This window comes from Vombatus ursinus, unplaced genomic scaffold (genome assembly GCF_900497805.2).
Source record: "Vombatus ursinus unplaced genomic scaffold, bare-nosed wombat genome assembly UNPS02014171.1, whole genome shotgun sequence".
In the NCBI taxonomy this organism is placed as follows: Eukaryota; Metazoa; Chordata; class Mammalia; order Diprotodontia; family Vombatidae; genus Vombatus; species Vombatus ursinus.
The window spans coordinates 5,099,139-5,107,911 of NW_020953949.1; positions in this window are offsets into that span (position 1 = coordinate 5,099,139).

Here is an 8,773-nt window from a genome sequence, read left to right on the forward strand (position 1 = left end):
AGCCCAGCCAATAGGATAAGAGGTAGGGGGTAGGGAAGAATTTATGACCAAACAAGAGATAGAGAGCATTATGAAATGTAAAATAGATGAATTTGATTGCATTATATTTAAAAAAAGGTTTTGCATAAACAAAACCAATGCAACCAAGATTAGAAGGGAAGCAAAAAGCTGGGAAAATTTTTACAGCCAATGTCTCTGATAAAGGCCTCATTTCTAAAGTATATAGAGAACTGAGTCAAATCTATAAGAATATAAGTCATTCCCCAACTGATAAATTATCGAAGGATATGAATAAGCCATTTTCAGATGAAAAAATTAAAGCTATCTGTAGTCACACGAAAAAATGCTCTAAATCATTGATTGGAGAAATGCAAATTAAAACAACTCTGAGGTACCACCTCACACCTATCAGATTGGCTAACATGACAAAGCAAGAAAATGATAAATGTTGGTGAAGATGTGGGAAAATTGGAACACTAATGCGTTGTTGGTAGAATTGTGAACTGATCCAATCATTCTGGAGAACAATTTGAAACTATGCCCAAAGGGCTATAAAACTACATACCATTTGATCTAGCAATACCACTACTAGGTCTGTATCCCAAAGAGATCATAAAAAAGAGAAAAAGATCCACATGTACAAAAATATTTATAGCAGCTCTTTTTGTGGTGGCCAAGAATTGGAAATTGAGGGGATACCCATCAATTGGGGAATGGCTGAACAAGTTGTGGTATATGAATGTAATAGAATACTATTGTTCCATAAGAAATGGTAAGCAGGTAGACTTCAGAAAAACCTGGAGACTTGCATGAACTGATGCTGAGTGAAGTGAGCAGAACCAGGAGAACACTGTATACAATAACAGCAACATCGTGCAATGACTGATTTTGTTAGACTTAGCTCTTCTCAGCATGCAATGATCTAACACAATTCAAAACACTCATGATGGAAAATGCTATCCATATCCAGAAAAAGAACTGTGGAGTCTGAATGCAGATCGAAGCATACTATTTTCTCTTTCTTTTGTTGTTTTTTTGTTTTTTCTTTCTCATGGTTTTCCCCTTTTTTCTGATTCTTCTTTCACAACATGACTAATATGGAAATATGTTTAATATGATCATACATGTAGCCTATATCAGATTGCATGCCATCTTGGGGAAGGGGGAATGGAGGGAGGAAGGAAAATTTAGAACTCAGAATACTATAAAAAGTGAATGTTGAAAACTAAAAATTAATTAATTTTTAAAAATTATACAGTACAGGAAATATTTATAGCAGCTCTTTTCTGGTGGTGGGGAGTTGAAAATTGGGAGGATGCCCATCAGTTGGGTAACGGCTGAACAAATTGTGTTATGTGATTGTGATGGAATACTATTGTGGTCTAAGAAATGATGAGCCGGATGCTCTCAGAAAAACCTGGAAAGACTTTCATGAGTTGATGCAAAGTGAAATGTACTGTATACAAAGTAACAGCAATATTGTAGGTTGATCAGCTGTGAATGACTTAGCTTTTCTCAGCAATACAATGATCCAAGACAACTCTAAAGGACTATGATGAAAAATGCTATCCATTCCCAGAGAAAGAACTGATGGTGTCTAAATACAGATTGAAATATACTTTTTTTCTTTATTTTTCTTTAGGTTTTTTTTTTTTTTGGTCTATGTTTGCTTTCACAACATCATTAATAAGGAAATATGTTTTGTATGACTACACATGTATAACCTATATCTAATTGCTTGCCTTTTCAATGAGAGGAGTGGGGAGGGAGGAAGGAAGAAAATTTGGAACTCAAAGTTTTAAAAATGAATGTTAAAAATTGTTATTACATGTAATTGGGGAAAAATATAATGCTAAATTTTTAAAAAATCTATTTTACAAAAGCTCATACGGTACAAATCCCTGAGTCATCATGGCACCTAGGAAGCCATTTAAAAATATTTGTCCATGGTTCTGAGGGTAGGACAGTTAGGTGTCTCAGTGGATAGAGTGTTGGGCCTGGAGACAGGAAGTCTCATCTTCCTGAGTTCAAATCTGGTCCCATATTCTTAACTAGCTCTGTGACTCTGGGCAAGTCACTTAACCCTGTTTGCCTCAGTCTCCTCATCTGTAAAATGAGCTGGAGAAGAAAATGGCAAATCACTTAAGTATCTCTGCCAAGAAAACCCCAAATGGGATCTCAAAGAGTCAGACTCCATTAAAACTGCTGAACAAGAAGAAGATGCAGATACACAAGGATATTGTAACAGTAGTAATGTCTTTATGCTAAAGTAATATTTGTGTTCTAAATAACAACAAAATTGAGAGGAAGAGGTCCGTAAGCTTGATTGAGCATGCCCTAAGGGAGGGTGCCTCCAGGAGGCAATGTCTATATGTAAAGCACATTGCAAGTCTTAAAGACTGGATAACTGTCAGTTATTGAAGGCCTGTGGTGATGCTAGGTATACTCTTGAAACAGAGATGTCTAAGAATTAGTTTCACATGTTACACTCCAGCAAAGGAGACAGGCCTTACACCCCTAGATACGTAAAAAACTGGGTACAAGACATTATATAAACCTAATACAAATTATATGTAGAAACCAATGCCTAGAGAGAGAGGGCCTGGTGTGAGGCCATCCCTAATCAAGATAATGGTTCCAAGGTGGCTGCTCCATTGGCCTGCTTGGTCGTGAATAATATCTCTGCAGGAATGAAGGACCCTCCCTCTCTGAGGCAGCTAGGTGGAAATGTGGATAAAGTGTTGTACTTGGGAGTTTGGAAGACCTGAGTTCTAATCCTGCCTCAGACATTTTGTGTGATCCTGGGGTAAATCACTGAATCCCTCTCATCCTTATTTTCCTCACCTGTTAAATGGGATTGGACTCGACCTCTAAGGGCTCAGCTCTAAATCTATGATCCTATGATATTTCCCCACCTATGCCCTAAAATAGGACTATGGGGCCAGGACACTCACTAGATCTTTCACCAGCATATCATGAGAGCTGTAGGAGTTCAGAGGAGGCCACAATCGTGGAGGCTTCTTAGAGGAAGTAAGACTTGAGGAGTGTGACCTTGAAGTCAGAGTAAGATTTGAAGTGCAGTTCGTTCCAGGGGTAATGGAGAAAAGTTCTGGTATCATAGTGGTCTTGAGTAAAGGTGGAAGGGCGATAGCCAACATGAAAGACCAGCCAGAACTGGGGGAATAGGGGGGGCCGGCAGATGTGGGGGGCATTTGTTTGGCAGATGGGGCGGGAGCTGAAACCTGAAAAAAAGGGGTCAATTTTATTTACAGAGGTTCTCGGTAAGCAAGGGATGTGCAGCCTATGGCATAGGCTAGCTAGTTAGTAGTGGCAAACAGGAAAGCAAAACGACAACTGATAAGAACAGAGATACAGCCCGTTAAACAAGGTCAAAGGGTGAGAAAGTCAGAAACTTAAAAGAGGAGAGAGGGAGAGACCAAATGCGCAGTCTGAACAAGTACATCACAGGCATCCAAAGCGGCCAGCGGTTTAACCACGCCCGCTGCCCCCAGCTAACCCCTAGCCCAGGTGAGCTTTAAATGAGGATAAGATTGGGAAAAGAAAAGACCAGGGCCGGCTCCCCTAAGAGCTGGATCCAGCCTCTATAAGAACTATAGACCCCTATAGACAATCCCAACGTGAAGACCTCTCAGAACGCCTCAGTCGCGGTGGGGGGAGTCTCCAGTGTTCTCACCCTCCTAACAGCTTCGGGAACTACGACTCCCAGCGGGCTGTGCGATTAGGTCTCAGCCCCAATCCTCGCGGGACCAAGATAGGAACTGGTCTGTGCGGGGAGCCAAGGGCTAGAGGCAGGGGCCACCTCTCCGGACAGAGGAGGGCGAATCCAAGAGGCCCCGCCTCCAGGAGGAGGTTCGAGACATTAGTGGGCGTTGTGCGATCCTCTCTGCTTTTCGTCACTCACTCCTCCCAGCAGTCCTCGAGTTTGACCGCTCTGGGCTTCAGTCAGTCTACACACCGCCCCTCCCCCCTAGGCCCCGCCCCCGGTCCCTGCAAGAGCGAAGGGAAAAGGCGCTTTGCCTCGGAGAGTGGCCCGGGAGGGTGCAGGAGGACGGCCAAACACGGCTAGCGGCCATTCCCCGTGCCACCGGCCAGAGCTTCCTCCCAGGGCAGCGGCAGTGATGAACCTGGCGTGACGCCTCCCCCGCGGGAGGATGATTGCGCTGGCCCGGCCCCCCGGAGGTGGGATTGCCCCGCGGTGGGCGCGGGGGGGCGGGGTTCCGCCGACCCCGGGAGCTGCGTCCTGGGTGGCCGAGGCCGGAGACGCGAACGAAGGCGCCGTTGGTGAAGCTGCTGTTGCTGGAGCCAGAGCGGTTCCTGACCGTCCTCCCCGGGGACAGACATCCCGAGCCGGGTGCAGGAGCATCCCCCAGAGCGGGAGAAGAACCTGCCGAGGAAGCCCTGGAGACAGAGGCCGTGGGTGAGAAGGGAACGGACCCTGGGCTTGGTAGGGAAGACGTGCATCGGCAGCCCCATGTCTACTGATACCTCTGTACGTTTTGCAGACACAAGCAAAGGATAATTGAAAGTGATTTGTCGGTCTAAGATACTCCTTGTTGGCTAAGATACTCCTCTGATTTTGATTTGTGACTAAGCCAGTTCAGTGTATATTTAATCGTTGCATCCTATGGGGTAATACCGTACGAGGTTTGGAGTCAGAAAGACCTCTGACAGTCCGTGGCCCTGGAGAAGTTACTTAACCACCACGTGCCTCAAAGCAACACTTTTGGATTTACCTCCTAAGTCATAAATGGGTGGAGGGTGTTCTTGCAAGGTGACAAAAATCACGTTCTGAGAGTATGAGCTCAACATTGCTTTAAGCATTGCTGAGTTCACCAGAGAAGTGTAAAAGGTAGTGCTTAAGAAGCTACTATCTAGGCCGAGAACACAATGTGAGATAACATTTGAAGGAACACTGACTTGAGTTCTAGTTCAGACTGTGCCTCTTCACCAGCTGTGTGCCCTTGGGCAAGTCACTTACCTTCTGTGTTTCTAGTTTCCTAATCTAAAATGAGGTGGGTTGGACTAGATAATCTGTGAAGACCCACACTTACCTGTGAGATCATGAAACCTGTAACTTGAGAGGTGTACAAACAGTAGCTATAAAAATTCAGACAAGGGTAGTTGGGCCTAAATGGAGGAAATGGGACTTGAGCTGGGCCTGGAAGAATGGATTCGGAAAATCAAAGAAGAGGTGAGAGAGCATTCCAGGTTGTGGGAACAGCATGTGCAAAGATAAGGAGCCCTATCCAGCTAGACATAAATTGCGGGAAAGATAAGGTTATATTATAGGGAGGTTGGGCAGCTAGGTGGTGCAGTGGATAGAGTGCCCAGCCTGGAGTCAGGAAGATTCATCATCCTGAGTTCAAATCCTTCCTCAGACACTTACTGGGGTGACCCTGGGCAAATCACTTAACCCTGTTTGTCTCAGTTTCCTCATCAGTAAAAAGAGCTGGAAAAGGAAGTGGCAAACCCCTCCATTATCTTTGCCAAGAAAACCCCAAATGGGGTCAGACATGATTGAAACAACAACAACACAAGGGAGATTGGGCCCAGAATATAGAGGGCCATGAAAGACAGACAGAGGATTTTGAACTGTGGACGTTTGGGAGCTCTTGAAGGTTCCTGAATGTGGGAGTGATGGTAATAGTTTTGTTTTAAGAATATACATTCATTAGTTCATTAGGTTACTGGAAGTAATTTATAGAGCAATTGCTGATCTAAATTGGTAAGGATGAGGAGGGGTCCTCACTGGAAGGAGTACCTTAAGTCAATGAAATCATAGTTCTGGACCAAAACAACAACAACAACAAAAACCGATCATGGTAGCCATGTATGCAGGCCTTGTATAATAGGGGAGAGACTGAAGGAATGGAGCTCAGTTTCTACTGCTAAAATGGAAAGAAAGAGTGAGGTACATACAGGGAATTTTCTTCTCTCAAGGTGATTTTTCCTGTGTCCAGTTTTATCTTTGTCTGAGTAGTCCCAACTTCATTTGGACTTCATAGGGCTTGTTTTCAGATCAGCGACAGTGTTCAAGGCCATTAACTGCTTTCAGAGGAGATGACATCACTGAAAACTGGACAGGAGGCCCACAGTCTCCCGCTGAAGCTAATGGTGCCTACAGAGCCCCACCTAAGATTACAAAAGCAATGGTGTCTTAGGCCTAAAGAGGAGACAAAATTTCTACAGATGACAGGTGAGAAGGAGAGATCTATTTAAAATGAGAGGGAATTTATCCCCAAGTCAGTATGTCTCATTTGAATGGGACAGAGATGCCTGGAACAGAACTATGAAAGTCCATGGTAAAATTAGAAATGATTCCTAGAAGTTGTCTAAAGGTTAGTGATGAAAAAATTTTATCTCTAATGGATAATTGGTCAAAGGATACAAACAGTTCTCAAAAGAATTGCAAACTGATAACAACCAACCACATGAAAGATTGCTCCAAATCATTAATAATAAGAGAATTGTAAATCAGAATAACTCTGAGGCTTCATTTCATCCCCAGCAATATGGCAAAGATGGGGACAATCAGTATTGGAGGGGTTGTGGAAAGGTATCTATACTAACCCTGTTGATGGACCTGTGAATTAGTCCAACCATTCTTCATAGTAATTTGGAATTGTGCTCAGAGGATGATAAAACGGTCATCTTCTTTGACCCAGAGAAGCCATTGAAGGGATCAAGGTCAGAGATAGAAGTAAAGGTTCAATACACAACAAAATATTTATAGCAGCACTTTTTGGAGTAGAAAAGAACTGGAAATAAAGTAGATGCATGTCAGCTGGGGAATCCTTAAATTGTGGTATGTGAATATAATGAAATACTGTTATATGTGAGAAATGATTATGAAGAATCCAGAGAAGCAAGACTTTCATGACCTGTTATTTAATAAAAAAAAAAAAAAAACATAACTAAGGGGGAAGAATTACTTCTTCCTCCTTCTAGTGAATGAATAGGTCTTTTAGAGGAGGTAAAAATTTAGTACAGCAGATTCTAGTTTCTGGAAATTTGGGTTAGTAACTAAGTATGCCAATAAACCATTGATTTGGTTTAAATGAAAAATGTTGTGGTAGAAGGCCCAGTATAAGGACTTGGTCTTGATGAACTTTTCTAGATGGAGAATTGTTTTGTGTTTTCATGTTAAGGAAGTTATCAAAGTCTAAAGCCCATTTATATACCAATTTAAAACTTGCAAAGCACTTATATATTATTTCATTTGAGCCTCACTATATCTTTGTGAGGTAAGTATAATAGGTTTTGTCATTGTTTTCATAGATGAAAAAACTGAGCTAAGGGAGGTTAAATGGCCTGCCCTCATGCTGTGATTCTGTTGCTGTTCTTTTCACAGGCAATTTCCTAGAATCATCTAAACCAGGAGTGGGGAACCATTGGCCTCAAGACGACACGTGGCCCTCTAGGTCTTCAAGTATGGTCCTTTGACTGAATCCAAATTTCACAGAACAAATCCTCTTAACAAAAGAATTTGTTCTGTAAAACTTGGACTCAGTCAAAAGGCTGCACCCAAGGACCTAGAAGGCCCCTCGTGGCCTCGAAGCTGCAGGTTCCCCACCCCTGAAACCATGGGTTCTCAAAGTAGGCAATACTGCCCCATGGGGAGGGGGGCTGGAATAGTTGGGGTGGGTGTAGTAGCCTCAGGTGCAATTGGAGGGTGTTGAATAAAAATAAGAGGGCAGTGAAGTATAAGGAAAGAAGAGAAGAAAATTTTGAAGAACTGTGTACATATTTCATCTGTTGTGTAACAGAGTTAAAGTCATAGTGATTACATTATTTTCCAAATAAACACACAAAGTGTAAGTTTTAACCAATCAGTGGTCAAGTCTGCCAACAGGTCTTAACAAGCAAGTGTTGGCAAGCCATCATATTATGCATTGTTGGAAGTCCAGTATGCATTGGCAGGAATATGTGCTTGTAACAACTTATTTAAGATACATGATTACATGCTGGTAGTATTGCATGATCAAAATTTGAATGCAGGAAAAAACCCACAAATTCATAATAAATTATTAAATTTAAGGTGTCATTTTAAAAAATTATAATTTTTTGAAATGATGCAAATTTTTAAAAAGCATTAAATGGTTATTAAATAAAGTAGATTTCCAAGGGGGTGCTGAATAATTTTTTTTTTTTTTTTTGAAAAGGGAGCAGTAGGCCAAATAAGCTTGGGAACCTCTGATCTAAACTCTTTGTCTCTACTTCATCTCCCATTCATTTCTCAAAGCCTGCTAATCCTGACTTTCTATACCACTACTGGTTTGAAACTGAACTCTCCAGTTACCAGCAATCTAATTGCTAAATTTGATAGCTTTTTTCCTGTACTTATCCTGTGTCTTCTTTGCACTTTTTGATATTGTTGACAACCCCTTTCTCTTGGGTACTCTTTCTTCCTTAGTTTCCATGACATTAATTTTTCCTGGTTTTTCTCCTACCTTCCTGACCCCTTCAGTAACCCCTGCTGGATCATCATATATGTCCTGCCCATAGCTATGTCCTGGGCCTTCTCTTTTCTCATTTTACCTTGATGATCTCCATTAGTTCAGTTAGCATTTCTATGTAGATAACTTTCAGCTCAAGTGTATATCCACATCTAAGATCGCTCTTGAATTCCAATCCAACTTGTCTTCTGGGTGTCTCAGTCTTAATGTCCTGTTATCTCAAATTTATCATGTTCAAAATGTAACTGATTTTCTTCTGCTTTTACCCAAACCTGGCCCTGCCCCAAACCCCCTTA